Source organism: Musca domestica, unplaced genomic scaffold, assembly GCF_030504385.1.
Source record: "Musca domestica strain aabys unplaced genomic scaffold, Musca_domestica.polishedcontigs.V.1.1 10, whole genome shotgun sequence".
Classification (NCBI taxonomy): domain Eukaryota; kingdom Metazoa; phylum Arthropoda; class Insecta; order Diptera; family Muscidae; genus Musca; species Musca domestica.
The window spans coordinates 12,878,612-12,891,999 of NW_026712115.1; the positions used below are offsets into that span (position 1 = coordinate 12,878,612).

Consider the following 13,388-nt stretch of genomic DNA (forward strand, 5'->3'; position numbering starts at 1 on the left):
ATAAAGTTTCACAAACGACTCAGTTGTCTTCGAAACGGTGAACAATACGGACGTCTATAAACGGATAAAATTTAACGACGTTGACGGTGTTCACAACATTCTAAACTACAAAAACAAAAAGCAAAACCAAAACCAAAACAAAAACAAAAAAGATACAAGCGACACACAAAGCCTTCAGTTTGTTTTGTGTCATTCTTTCCCATTTCGAATGACAATTGGGAAAAGTAAATGAAAATTCATTTTCAATTTGATTTTCTTGCCGTGAACCGTGTCTATTGTTCGTAAACGAAACGAGACGCCGTCGCTGTACGTGTGGTACAGAAAAGAATTCGACTTCGTAATCAAATCTAAGAGCAAACAACCAAAGCTTGGTGGTCGCTCGGTCTGTCGGTCGGTTAGTGCGAGTAGACGCTACGGAAATTCATGGGACTTTTTCCTCCCAGTTGTTTTGTTGCATTTTTTTTTTTTTTTGTTTCTAATCTATTTCCGTTGAAGTGGTGAACAGTGGGAAATAAAAGCGAAAAAAGAAAATACATGCTAATAATAATGCCAGTTAAAACGCACACGAAGCAGCAGGCAACAACAAAGTGGCAAATGAAAAAAACACAGAAGCGACTCGTCGTCGCTCCTCCAAACCTATGTAGTCAGTTTGTCGGTCGGTCGGTCGGTTAGTCAGTGAGTCGATGCGATCGATGGATGGATGGCTGGCTGGCATGTTTAACTAATTAAATGAGCTGAGGGATTTTTGCCACACTCATTGTGTTATTGCTGCTGCTGCTACTGCCACTGGGATCTCTACAAGTATTATACATGTGTATACAAATATTGTGGCCATTGATTTGGCCAAGATTGATGGCAGAAATATTTATTTATTTTTTTGTGTTTGTTTATTTTTTGTTTTTGGCACTGGCTTTTGCCTCTTTTGTTTTCAAAGCAATTTTCGCATTGTTCAAATTAAAAAGGTTTGCCAAACCTCGCAAGCGACGAGTTTTACTTCTCCGTTTTGTTGTTTACTTTTTCAGCTTTTCTATGTTAACATTTACATACAAAGATACGAACACACTCACATGTGTACATATGTTTGGTGGTATCTTTGTGTCGTGTTGTTAAAATATGGCTAATAAACGAATTGAAAACAAATAAATCTAACATCACTGTCACTCACACACACACACACACCCATACTGGTTATATGTATGGGTGTACACAGTGTATGTTTAATATGTATACTGGGTCCCATGGTATAAATCATCTGTTCGCCGTTCCGTTCGGTAATACCCACTTACTGGGCATGTGTAAATGTATGGAGTTTTACTGTTGCCAAGGGCTTGAAAGCTGGCTAGTGGCTCTCTTGCTGCTGCCGCTGCATTGTTTGGGTCAGTATCTTGACCAAGAAAAAGAAGAAGAAACAGAAGAATCTTTACTTCTTGTAGAGTGTATTTTCTCATGTATCTCTAAGATACATTCGTACCTATGTGCCTTTCAATTGGTTGTTATTATTATCAAAAGTATTTTTGTTTTATGGCAGAATAAAAAACAAATTAAACTATTCAAAAAGTTCAAAGAAACGAAAACGGGCAACAAAACAGAATGGGTAAAGTTCCAAGTGTTCCCAAATTACTTAAAAACACAAAAACAAAATCAAATAAAAATATAAATATTGTTTTATTTTGTTATTTTCCAGTGTGAAATTGAAGTGAAAAAATATCTAATAAAAAAAGAGTGCAAAAAGTTTTAAAATTATATCACATTCACTCACATACACACACAACCATACACATAAAGCAGAATTTTTAAGTGCTCATTGTTGGTGTTGTTGTTCTTGTTGTTGCAAACATTGAAACAATTCCCTTTTTGTATCTCTCGAATTCGCTGGCCTGTGTGCGAGTGCATTTGCATTTACTTGTTTGTGTGCGCGTTTGTTTACTTGCAACAGTATTTATTTTGTCTTCTTCGTCGTCGTCGTCGTCTGCCTTCCATGCGAACAAATAAGAGAAGAACAACGGAATAAAACAAAAATAAAAGAAAACAACAGCAACAGCAGAAGCAGAAGCAGCAACAACGTTAAGAAAACGCGTTTGTCTGCAACCCAACTACCCAAATTCTTATTCATTCCTGCAAGCGACACACAAAGGTAAGTTATCTCCTCATTCGGTAAACTTTGGACTTCTCTTACATTCAGTTGTTATTGTTGTTCTCCTGGCTGAAGGTGTAAAAGGTCAACAAATAAATTTACACACACACACACGCGCTCCCACACACATTCGTTGTGAAAATTGGACTGCATGTTGGTACCTATGTAGATGATGCATCCGATCTGAAAATATTACTACGAGAGTATGAGTAATATTCCTCACCCATCGTGTCAACAAATAAGCTTGTTGTTTTCAATTCTTAACTGCCGAGTAGAATTGCCAACATTTTTTTTCGAGTTTTCATCCAAATTTAAGTTCTGGCGAAGAAAGGGAAAAAAATAGCACAGTTTAATTTTAAAATCAGATAATTCTGCAAGAGAAGAGAATTTGAAAGAGAATTTTGTCCCCAACAGTTTAAATGGGTTATATTTTCTTTAATTGTAAAATAGATGCCATAAGTTAATATTTTTTGTCGAATGCTTACCCGGGAAAATTGCATTATTTTTTCTACTGACAATGGACCATCCAGCTGGAGTTAATATGCTCGTTTAAATCTAACTATAAATTTATTGTCGTTATTTTGTGATATAGAATCGCTTCAAGGTAATCCGATAACATAGTTTTGTAGACTTAATTTGTGAATTAGAAAAATCACTAGTTTTTTTTTTGTATTTTAGTGCTGTTCTTTGACAATTAAAAATATCATTATTCAGGAATGCATTATCCTGTCGAAGAGACTTCTGCTCAGTGGCATCTATTTACATACAAAAGATACACTTTCTCAATTTTCTTTTCCTTTCTCTTAAAAAAATATTCCTTCCCTGAAGTTTGTCGATGGAATTCAACCAATTCTTTAGAAATTTGACATAGGCCAAGAATAAAAAGAAAGTAAAATATACACATTTAGAGGGTTTTCTCTTTTTATTTTCTTTATTTATTTAACTTTTATGAGACAAACGAATCACCTAAGGTTGTGTTCCACTTCACTTGGGACTTATTGAATAGAATAGAAAACGTCAAGAACTTCAATTCTGATAATGACTTCGAAAACAAAACAGGCAGAATAAAGCAGTAGTTAGAAAAAAAAAAATAAATATGAAGACATCATTAAAACACTTCCGAAACATTCATTCGCTTAGTTTACTGAGTTTATTTAATTAAGTTGCCAAACGTCAAGCGTCTGTTAATTATATACCCAAAGGCTGAAAAATGCCAGTGAAGTAAAATGTGGATCTAGACAAAAAAAAACCTAAAAAATACTTTTGTTTTCACTTTCCCCTTTTCTTTTTCACTTGTCATATAATAATTTAAATAATTATTATGTTCTTTAAACTAATTACTTCAATCAATTTGTGTGTGTGTGCTTGTGTTGAAATTATATATTTGTTTTGTCCTTTTGCATTTAGGCCAGATAAACAACTATTTTTATTACACATCTTGTTACCAATGTTTTTGTGATCGTTTTTTTTTTTATTATTATTTTTTATTATAACTTATTCATTGCGTATGTGTATGTTAAGCTTGTTGCACAAAAAACGCATAGCTTTCAACTAACTGAACTCCGTGAACTAGTTTTACAATTGTTTGATGCAGATTTGATTTAAGCTGGGTAGGTGATTCCCATTCAGGTTACAATGCCAATGAGAACTATGTGCTAAATTTAGAGAATTTATAACGGGAATGCCAAATATGGAGACATTTGTAAATTGGAGAATAACGAAGATGTTTATACCCGGGTATTAATTTTCCCTATTATCAAAAATATTGCCTCTAATATGTTTTATCGTACATGCGGAACGGTTTGTTATTCATCATACTTCAATATTAATTTTGAAACTGAAAATTTATGTTTGGAAGACTAAAAATACTACAAGATTTAAAATGAACCCGACTGAATAACCCATTAAAAGGTAATGTAGACAAATTGCCTTTTTGTATTACCAGTAGGGTGAAAATAATGAGTTGTTCCTAAAAAATACAAAATAAAATAAGATTTACCAATTAATAAGTAACGTCAACGCAGAGTGTGCTTGTCTGACTACAAGGTGAGATAAAAAACACAGTCAAACGCCATAACTTTTACTTTTTTTTTTTTTCAATTTATTGAATGAAAGCAAAAATGTCGGAAATAGCATCAAATTTTAGAATATATTTTGATTTGTTCGAATTGGTCTGCCGTATTTTGGCCCATTCCTTGCGACGCGCTTGCATGAGGTGATCGACACTTTGGTATTTTTTAGTCCCAACCTTGCTTTCCAAAATACTCAAGACACAATAGACCAACGGATTGGTATCCGGAGATTTTGGTGGTCATTGTGCGCTGGGAATGAAGCGAGGAACCTCATTTTGTAAACATTTTAAGCTGACCTCTTTGGCAAGTACGAACTGCTGGACAACGAATGTTTTCTCATCGGAGAAAACCAAATTCGGCAGTTCACCACTTTCGGTCAAGCGAAGCAACTCTTTTGAGTCTATTTTCTTTCTGTTGCGGTGTAAGTTCTTGCACTTTTTGGAATTTCAATGGCTCATTTTCAATATTGGCCGAATTGAGATATGTTCAGCTCACGAGGCATTTTTCGGCCACTGTCGCTTCTTTACTTTTCGAACCATTTCTGCTGATGTTGCTTTTTTCTTCCAGCCAAATATAAAGAAATCACACTATCACGCTTGAATTCCATTACGAATAACTTTTTTCTGAAAAATTCTCACCAAAATGCTTTTGTATGCATGTAAACAGCTGTCGGACGAGTGGCTTAGAAATGACAGCAGTCTGAAGTTGGTTGTAGTTTTTGCATCTCATCCTGTTATTTTAGTTTTGTTACCATATAACGGTACCCCCCAAGTCCATGTTCCCAACCAATATTCCCTGAAATCAATGACAATTTTTCTTCTTTCTTTGGTTTTTCCACTTAAGTAATTTAAAAAAAAAGATAGCAACAGAATTGACAAAAATGTTCCGTTATTAAGTGCCTTCTTCCAAACAAAATTATGTGTGGTATTGGTCCCAAAACTTTTACCAAGGATTAAAGGGCATTTAATTTTCTCTGAGAATAAAAGCCCGAGAAGTATTCGTAAGATAATTTTATTTACATAAAAAAGAACCCAAAACCTCAATGTGTCGCCTGAATGAAATACTCTGAAACAATCTTTTTCTCAAAATTTCTCTGGACCACAAAAACACGATATATTCATGGTTCACTGTGTGTGCATGTGTGTAAAATATGTAAATCTTCTCCCAAATGAGCTTTCGTTTTTTTTTTTTTTTTTTTGAGATTTGAAAATGTTAAATTTCCATTTAATGTGATCGCTGTCAAAATGCGGTGCCGTAATTTCACAAAATAATTGCAACGAAACAAAGCAAATCAAAATAGAAAAACAAAACTTCTGTCTCAGATGATTAGCGTTGGACAGAAATCATAAATTTGCATCGCCAAAAAGAAAAACTTTCTATTTTATTTTGCAAATCACAACCAGATGTTCGATCCTCCTCTCGTTGTTGTTCTAGTTATTGTTTCTAGTGAAACGCGGGATTTGGGTTACGATCTGTGGTTTCAACTTTTTTTTGACTTGGACGTGGATGGATAAATGAGATTGATGTATCAGTGTCGCTGTCAGTGCAAAATTGGTTAATGTGTTGGTTTATCGCTGCCGTTTGTCGGCATTTAAACATTAGCCGTATTGAGTGTGATACCGTTAGAATTCAAATTGTCTTAAATATCACTCACAATAAACCACCTGCGTGCCTGTGTGTGAGTTTTTTTTTTGTGCTTTGTATGCATACAACAAACTCCCTGTAGAGCAAACACATTTGGCTCGGCGTTCACCAGCCAACCAGACCAATCCGTTAGTAGAATCGAACAATTTTGCCCGCTTGCGGACTGGGTGGTAGTGTTCAATCTGGTCGGTGGTGATCGTCGTTAGCTTAAATTCCACGTTCAAAATGCTCATCACAATTGAATCATGAATGCGGTAATTTTGCGTGTTTTTTGTTTACTTTTTTTTTGCGTTCCATTCTTTGTTTTTTTTTTTTGTATGTATGTTTGTTTGTGCGTGTCGAAATTTTAAGGTCGACCGTTACATTACTTCCATCAATTCTGTTTTACGTAACAAATTCGGCAGCGATCTGCCAGAGTTTTTTGTGTTTGACACAGTTTTCTGCAAACGTTTTATTTTTTTTTTTTTCTGATTGGATGATGTTGCGACGTTAACTTGTGTTTGTTTGTATCGGGGGAAGGGGAAAAGAAGGTATACATTGATATTATTCTACTTCCTATATGACTGGCATGGCATACAGATCGATCAGATGATCGTATTTTCAATTCACTTACTATTTAATGATAGGCACAGTCTGGAGATGGGATATTTGGATGAAGTTTGGGGTACGACTATATACACATACATATGTATTGCATAAAATATTTGTGAAATGTTGCATTAAAATCCACCCACATTCTAATGTCCTACTTTGGGATGAAATATGGGCATTCTCATATAAATATATTTCAAATTTATTTCCGACGACTTTGCAATTGATTCCCTTGTTAGTTCTGGTGCTTGAAATTAAATGTGGGTTACTGGGTACCTCTATATGTCCAATAATGCACGATTTATATTAAAATTCCACAGCTTAATGGACAATGGCAGGAACCAAGCGGAAATATTCAAATATTTTGCGTTTTGTTTCAATAATATTCGTATTAGAATTCTAATGAGCATGAATGCCAATATTAAAGTTGAGTATCACCCTTTACGTGACATTCGTAAAATGACTAGCTACGGCTTTTGCCTTCATTGCTGTATAATTTTTCATTATTATGGTTTTTTTTTTTTCAATTATTTTAGCTATTTCAGTTGTTTTTGTGTAAGCGTTTATTGCTGTTGTTGTTGATTGATTCTCCAGAGGAGGGATATTGTACTGTGGGTTGCACAAAGTGGAGAGTTATTCGAACGTGCATTTTCCTCGTCTGACATTTACTGTGTAGTTGTAGCTCTTGACTACAATACTGACTACAGAAAATAACAACGTAGTGTCGTTTTTTGTTTTGTTTTTACCAGCCACGCATTCTGTGAAACCCACTGTATCCTCCCCTTCCGTTTATGTATGTGCGTGCACAATATCGTGTATCGTCGAAGGTTTTCAGTATTTTCCTATTCCATTAAAATATTGAAATAAAAAAGTGGCAAAAAAAAAAACAATTGCGGAATAGTGGAAATTGTGTATTATCCAGGGTTGCCAACTAGAACTATTTGAATACGATATTCTAACCAAGTCGCCAAAAATAGATATAATTCTCAAGAAATTTAATGTTATTTCATGCAGAGTTTAGATTTGATAGATTTCCTGTACATAAGCTAAGATGAGAAAGACAGCCGAAACTAGGGTCCAGTGAATTCTGTGTACGAAAACAACAAAAGCGACAACACTATCATATGCATTGTATTATTGTTATAGAATTGGCGACAATGATCTTCAACTTTTACTTACTTGTAAATACAACGTTATGAAAAATAAAATAAATAAATGAGTACTCGGCGAGATAGAGAGAGAGATATTTCAACTTTACTTCCACTCGAAAACGAACAAAACAGGATCGCTCTTATTCGAGTGACTTCGAAAACTAGGATATGCTCGATTTTTTTCTTTTCCTAAGAATGCTGACTTTATACTCAAACGCGAGCAAAAATTTTTTTCGTCGTACGAATTTATTAATAATTTTGTTTTATGATATAATTTTGTAACAATAACAGTCTTAATGAAGCATCAATTTTTCTTAAAAAAGGGTTTACAATTATTTTGCTGCACTGAAGGAGCATCCCATTTTTATACATATTTTTTAACATATATGTACTTATAACATATTTCTACAAATTTCTTTTGCTGTAAAGATAACATTTTAATAATTTCTTTATTTTTCGAGAAACAGCTATTTCATCTTTCTTCACAATCAAACAACAATTACATATTTTCGTTCCCGCTTGGTACCGTTTGTCATAATTTTGGGGCTATTTTAGAGGTCGGATTCTACAAAAAATGACCTAATGTTCACAAGCGAGTCATGTATTACTGCATCTTTGTAAATAATTCGCGGAATATTGACCTGTTATGTTTTGGCTTTGGTCATTTTATTGATTAATAATTAGAGCCTTTACAATTTGAGACTATTCAAAAAAGTGACACACATTTCAATTAAAATAAACAGTTTTAGTTGTAAAATAATTTCAATATTTCTACATTCGTAATAGGTAGATCCTAATGTTACATACCATCTTGCCATATGCAAATCCATTACCACCTTAGCAGCAACGGAATGCCATGCTGTTGACGTTTTGTTGTTCTTGTTGAATTTCCTGAACATGAGTCATTCGTGGATGTCGCGCGACTCTCCCTCTGGTGTCGCCACAGACTGTCTGTCATAATAAATCTGGAATTGTTATTGGCTGTGGCCAGCCAGCCAGCCAGCACACAAAAGAAACTCTTTTTCCATGTATTTTGGTCGCATTCACCCGAGAAGTAGTGATTTTTGGTGCCTTTTTGCCCAAGTCTTGGCACCCAACATGAACACACGCCTGTAAACACATATGCGTTTGACCATAATTCTTCTCTACGATTTTTATTGGATTAAGATTGTTCGTATAGTGTGTGTATGGGCACAAGGAAGAGCGAGTGAGTGGCGGAGGAGGACATTGCTTTGTTCCACCAGCTGTTACTTCTCAGCTTGGTATGGCCTTTGAGTTCGTTCACCCTGTTGTTGTCTTGTCTTCTGCTTCATTATTGTAATCACACACACATATACATAAGAAGCGCATGAGCCGCTCAATACATTTGATATGTACTCAGGTACATACATATGCATGTACTTTACACTCTAGTTGCAATGGCCGACATAACGCTTAGCAAAGGGAAAACTCTAAAAACAATTGCAATTCATTTTGCAACTGACCCTCGTACATTTGGAGCTATGTAATAATTTATTCAGCATTTGAACACGCCAACAACCATCACCAGCGACATCCATTGAAAGCAGTTCACAAATTCATCGGCAACAACAACAATAACATTGCAATAACATCGACCGACGAACAAAACAAAAGTAAAACAAAGTGGCTGGTAAAACTGTAAATTTGCGTACGAGATCTCATTACGACGTACCTACCTATCAGACATCCAGCCAGCCAGCACTTTGTCCAATGACCCAAATCGACGTTGTTACAATTTGCAAAGTGTTCGTCGTGTTTGGACCCTGTACTTTTTTCAAACTAACTCCAAGTTTGAATCCAAATGAAAAAAAAAAAAAAAACACTAATGCTGCATGCACAAAAAGAACAAGCCTTGACGGCTTTGCAGGAGTGCAGCACCTCGACATGAATTCCTTTTTCATCAGTCATGCGAGTGCGTGTGTGGTCTGCCAAAGTAAGTGACAAAGAAAACATTCCAGAAAATTGTTTTATTTCATAGAAAACAAGAAAATAATGGAGGAATGTTAACAAAATTCCAGGAATTTTTCAAATTTTGGAACGAAAATCTTGTCAATTGGTAATGTCATCCACCCTGCTGTTGCATTTTGATTTCGATTGCGAATGCTCCAAATAATGTCACACCCACCAAAAACCAACATGACTAAATAATAAGATTCCTAACCTGGAAGTTGTAACTTCTTACAAATCAACCTATTAACCCATTCCTTTAAGAGAGAGAGAGAGAGAGAGAGAGGCATGTCACCCGATATGAGTAGTTATTCTCCGACCGAATGGCGACAAATAAGTTGGAAAACATGATTAATTTCTTTATTTATTCTTTATTAACATCTAAATTACTATATCGCTCTTTTATTCAACGAGTGTCAGCTATGAAAACGTTCAGTTTCGACACCCTACACACTCACTGTTGCAAATATAAACGATTGTTTAAAAGTCGAATATGTAAAATAGTAATAAAATGATATCGTCGTTTGCCGATTCTGAGTTTCGAACTAGTCACATAAATAACCAGAGTACAGATTTGCGAATTTACACTAGGGAGCGAAACTTGTTCGCGAGCAGGATTTTTACGGGGTCTACTCTTCATTCTTTTGCTTTGTGTGGGAGCACTCCCGAGTCACTCCTGTTTGAAAAATTAGAGTGGGAGCAGAATCGCTCATAATTGAGCAAGTGTTTGCTTTAAGAGTGGAAAAATATTTTGTTTTCTGATTTCGTATGTGTGTAACAGCAAACGGATTTTGACATTGCGGTGTACTGTGCTATGTAATGAGAGTGGGATCTGGTACAGAAAAAACACATACGTATAAATACAACACCAGTATGACTAAAACCAAAAGAGTTCTCGGCAAAAGTAGAATCTCCTCGATTTATAAAAGAATTTTGCTCGCATCCAAATGCTCTCTCATATTAGGGCGATATAGAAAATTTTTTTCCGCTGAGTGAGTTTCACTCCGTACAAATCCGAAAATAGCACAATTATTTTATATCAATACTTTTGTCGCTTACTTATCGATTATTTTTTTAATTATCAAAATCAACAATTTACCAATAATATTGCAATTTTTTGAACTAAATACAAATAATGAAAACAAGAGATATTCTCTATTGCCAGTACACAAAACAACAACATATCCATTGCATTAAATGACAACAACATATCCATTGCATTACAAAATGGCTAAAAAAGGTATTCCCTTAAAATTTATGGGGCAAGAGAACTTGATTTTCCACTACCAAGTAATAAGAAATGAAGGACACATGCCTGGCCTCAAAACAAAGGGCCCGTTTTCAAATATTCGCGCCGGCTTATACTAATTGCTGGGTATCATCTCCATTGGGTAATAGTTCCAGTTCGAGCTACGGAAGTTGTGATTCCAAGAAATTTTGAAAATAAACCTACCAAATTATCAATTTCGTAACAATAAAAAGTGACTTTTGACTTGATATCGGAGATTTCAATTTCACCAAAACATATTACTGGCCACTAACAATCGACTCCATCCAATGTGTATTTAATATATTAGTCATTAAAATTTTACGAGTTTTTTGTTGTTGCTATTGAGAAGGAGAAAATCTTAATTCATGGTAAATGTTTTGCATTTAGTTGTGAATTTTTAATTTCATTGTCGAGTTCTTGAAGAGCGCGCAAAAATAGCCATACAAATGGATGGATGGATATTGAACGTCGACGATACAATGCATACCATAATTGGGAAGAGTTAATATAGAAAATGTACAAACTCCTCTTGGTCATGGTCGTTTTGAAGGCAACATTTGTTAATTCAATTAAACCTATAACGTTTTGCGGTTCAATTGTAAATTATGAAAAATGTTTATGGCTTATTTGAAAATGATTGTAATAAAATTTTTATTAAGAGAAAATGAATTGCCAGCCAAAATGCTTTTATATATTATCCATGAAAATTTGTTTGGATTCGGCTGTCTTGGATTCATTTATACTTTTTTTTTGTTATGAAAGGAAGTGCATACATTTTCAGCAATTTTAAGGTTAGATTAAAATTCGATGTGATTTTCGGCATCTGACTGTCTTGCACGCGACACGGCTCTCAAAATAATGAGTGCAATAATGGTGCCCAAAATGTACTTATGAAGATGGATATTTTCGCGATGCCTCTTAATCTGTTGTTGCTTTTGTACCCTATCGGCCCCTTACTTGTACTGTTTTCCCTTTTTTATACCCTACAACACTATGTGTCGGGGGTATTATAAGTTTGATTAGGCCAAAAATTATGTAACACCTCGAAATATTGGTTTCCCACATAGGAAAGTATATATGGATCTTCATATCTCGCCGAGCTGAGTCGATCTAGCTATGTATGTCCGTCCGTCCGTCTGTCCATGTTAATTTGTAAACACTCTACAGGTTGCAATTATGGCCAAATCTTCACGAAATTTAGAATGGAGGTGGGGCTAGGACCAGAATAGAACCCTATTACTTTTGGAGATGATCGCGTAATATGGACCAAAAACTGAAAATTTTAATGATTTTGCAGTTGCTCTACAGGTCGCAATTATAGACCAATCGACGAGGAAGTCAGCATGGGGCTAGAGCATAGGGCTGGGCAGAAGCCTTTCAAATTTGATGGTCATCGGGTAATATTTAGTGAGTGAAAAGGACCATAACATTTGTGTTAAATAAAAGTTAAATTTTCCATTAAACCGCGAAAATTTTTAATCCCGTCGAAATCACAAATAGACGAAAATGCCGATAGTAAATATATAGGATATATATACAATGTTTAATACAAAGGAAGGGGATGTTAGCTAGAATGCTTATATCGCAAGAATGGCTGTACTGATTTTGACAAATTTTGTCAATTCAAAATGCCCTCTTGGTATAAAAGTATAAAATCTAAAAAAAATCGCTTGAAAAGATACCAATAATGATGTTAATATTGATTTTGTAGCATTTTGGGACATTTTTTTATTTTTTCATATTTTTTATTGCATGCGATTTTTTCAATTTGACATTTGTATACATTTTGTAATATTTTTTCACCTTACAACACAGGTTGGGGTTATCATATACAGATTGCAAATATCCTCCGATCCTCACGAAAATTTTCACAAGGGTAGGGTTAGACTCGGAAGGGCTATATATATTGTTTTGTATTGTTTTGGACCAACAAAAATGTTTCTGAATTTTTAGCCATTAAAAATATCACATAAACAAACCAAAAGACACGAAATCTCGCATGAAGTTAGAGTTTAGGGGAGAGCGTAGAATGAACCATTACTTTTGTGTGAAAAATACCAACATTTACATTCTACCGAAACGCAGAAAATAACTTACAGGCGAAATCCAAAATATTCAAAAGGCGAACTTCTAGCTTGTTTTTGCTGATTTCGTTGACAAATATAGCCAAATATCGTAATCAAGCAAATCACTAGATGAATCCAAATTTTGGTGATGATCGCAAAATATTTAGGGGTTCAAATGAACCAAAGACAGAAAAATTTTCCTAATCACACAATTGAAACCAATCGACACGCTTGAGAAGAGAGTTAAGGACAGTGAAGAATTCTAGCATTTTGGATAACCATTGGATTATATTTAGCTGTAAAATGGACCACAACAACTAACAGCACGACGGAGTGCGTAAATATTGGGCAAATGCTCCTGGTCAAAATGCTAGGGGTAATATCTGGGCAGTGCTCCGTGACATAATTTCAAAAGCGAAATCTTCCAAAATCTAAAAACGAAGTTTAATATAGCCCCACAAAAAATTGTCTAAGGGTCCCAAACGTTAAATA

At 34.8% G+C, this 13,388-nt stretch overlaps 1 protein-coding gene across 5 annotated transcripts in view; it reads left to right on the forward strand.

Moving 5' to 3' along the window:
- The window catches only part of LOC101891623 (tyrosine-protein kinase Src42A), a 118,554-nt gene that overhangs the window by 41,902 nt on the left and 63,264 nt on the right, over positions 1–13,388 (forward strand). For 2 of the 5 annotated variants that reach the window (XM_020034582.2, XM_020034583.2), the window contains exon 1: positions 1,994–2,134. The exons of the other annotated variants lie outside the window; for them this stretch is intronic. The gene's annotated coding sequence lies outside the window, so the exon portion shown is untranslated. Of the gene's footprint in view, positions 1–1,993; positions 2,135–13,388 lie in introns of those variants that run through there. 5 annotated transcript variants of the gene reach the window in all.